The sequence below is a fragment of the Octopus bimaculoides genome, chromosome 10 (assembly GCF_001194135.2).
Source record: "Octopus bimaculoides isolate UCB-OBI-ISO-001 chromosome 10, ASM119413v2, whole genome shotgun sequence".
Taxonomy (NCBI): domain Eukaryota; kingdom Metazoa; phylum Mollusca; class Cephalopoda; order Octopoda; family Octopodidae; genus Octopus; species Octopus bimaculoides.
Window position 1 is genome coordinate 55,719,783 of NC_068990.1, and position 2,500 is coordinate 55,722,282.

General features: G+C 39.8%; 1 protein-coding gene across 5 annotated transcripts in view; it reads right to left on the reverse strand.

Moving 5' to 3' along the window:
- The window catches only part of LOC106882292 (uncharacterized), a 344,998-nt gene that overhangs the window by 23,476 nt on the left and 319,022 nt on the right, over positions 1-2,500 (reverse strand). The gene's annotated exons all lie outside the window — the stretch shown is intronic.

Below are 2,500 nucleotides of genomic sequence, written 5' to 3' on the forward strand. Positions count from 1 at the left end.
CGGCCTGAGGCTACAGTAGAGGACACTTGGCCAAGGTGCCACGCAGTGGCACTGAACTCGGAACCATGTGGTTGGTAAGCAAGCTACTTACCACACAGCCACTCCTGCACCTATATATATATATATATATATATATATATATATAGACAGGTGCATGGATATGAGTGTGGTTAATGAGTTCCCTTCAGAAGCATGCAATGCTCAGTTCCATTCTAGTGCATGTCTTGTGTAACAGTTACCTGATATAGCCCTTAGCTGACCAATTCTTTGTGAGTGGTATTTGGAAGAGAATAATTCAGTGAGTGAACAATTAAAAGAATATTTACTCTTCATATTTTGATTATAAGCTAGATTATTTCTCATATATTATTTCTAATCTTGGATAATCTTTTGTTTTCTCAACCCTTTGAATGTGGAAAGTGGATATATCTGCTCAAAATTTTATAACTGTTAAATGTGGAAAGCAGTTTTAGTCCATAGTTTTTAAAAGAATCTCTCCATATGCTGCAAGAAGGAGAGACATCCCCACTGATACTTTTTACAAAAGACAAATCTTTCGCATTTTCAGTCTTTTCCAAATATTTCATCAAATATCTCTTTACAGAGCAAGAACCAAAGAGATGGATATGAAAATTGCACTGGCAGGAAGATACTGAAAAAAGTATAGCAGAAGAAGAAAATGTTAATTAAAGTGTTTTGGTGGATAATTAACACTGTTACAGGAATGTCTATGAAATTTATGCAATGAAAAAGTTACATGTGAAAAAAAAACAAAAAACTTCTTTATTTGTTGGACATTAAAAATAGGTTAAAATGGCTCATATCTGATAAATGTCAAAAGAATAAGTTTGGACTGCATTTATCCAAAAATATAATGATGGAATCGAAAGTAGAGATGACCAGAACAAACACTGCCAGGCATTTCATGCTACGATTGTTTGCTGTTCACTGCATCACTTATATCCCTATACCTACTTCCTCTACCGATCTGTTGCTCACCTCACACTCTTGCAAACTTGCCTTATCCTTTGCCCCTATCTCCCCTCATATGTTGCTCTGCCCCTATCCCCACTTCATACTAACCTTCTACCTCAGGGGTACAGAGGATATATCCTGACACCTCATCATCACCATTTGCTTCTATTCTTTTCCACCTGGGGTTGCCCATGTGTCTCCTATACAGCAAGACCTCTATTCCAATCCCTCTACCATATTCTTGCCTCTCAATGCCTAGCGCAAGCAACTTCTCTCAATACTACCTCCACACACCCCTACCCACGATCAAAGGAGCCACAATAAAGCACTCAGTACACCCTTTAAAATGATTGGCATTAGGGAAGTGGATCATGTGAAACAGTCCATTCCATGCCAGCATGGAATACAAACACGAAATGATGTCTATGATGATGATGACTTTGTCGTTTAGACTATGACCAAATGGTTATGGTATTAGAATTACAATTGTAAGATCATGGTTTTGATCCCTAAACCAAACAGCACATTGTGTCTTTAAGTAAGGTATTTCATAGAAATGTTTATCAGCTGGAGGCTAACTTTACAATACAAAGCAATCGTAAATATTCATCATTCTTGGCGTTGGTATTCCTTTGGAAGATATTTTGCTTTGTTTTCTATCATTGTGTGTTGTAATATATTTGGTTAGAGGATTATCATCATCATCATCATCATTGTTTAACATCCGCTTTCCATGCTAGCATGGGTTGGACGAGTTGATTGAGGACTCGCAAGCCAGAAGGTTGCACCAGGCTCCAATCTGATCTGGCAGAGTTTCTACAGCTGGATGCCCTTCCTAATTCCAACCACTCCGTGAGTGTAGTGGGTGCTTTTACGTGCCACGGGCACGAGGGCTAGTCACACGGTACTGGCAACGGCCACATTCAAAAAGGTGTTTTTTACGTGCCACCTGCACGGGAGCCAGTCCAGCGGCACTGGCAACGACCTCGCTCGAATGATTCTCTAACGTGCCACCAGCACAAGTGCGAGAAGTCAACACTAGTAAAGATTACGCACTAATGGTGCTATTTACGGGCCACTAGCACGGAAGCCAGACAGCTGCTCTGGCAATGAACACGCTCGACAGTGCTGTTAGTGCACCACTGGCATGGTGACCAGTCATCGAGAATAGATATTATTACATGAGTGATGGGAAGAAAGTTGTGAATGTGTTCTTGACTTGTATTGTAAGATATACTCAAAAGATGATAAATCAAAACGTGAGCAAACCCTGAAAAATTAAATGTGCATGAAAGATACACAGACAGGTAATCTTATATGTCTATCTGTCTACGCATGTACGTATTTGTAGTGGTGGTGGTCGTGTGGGTTTGTGTGTGTGTGTGTGTGTGTGTGTGCGTGCGTGTGCATATATTGTTTACGGTTATATTTTACATGTGTATGTATGTATGTATGTATGTATGAGGAGAGAGGAAGAGGGTGCGAGAGACAAAGAAAGAAAGAAAGAAAGAAAGAGAGAAAGAAA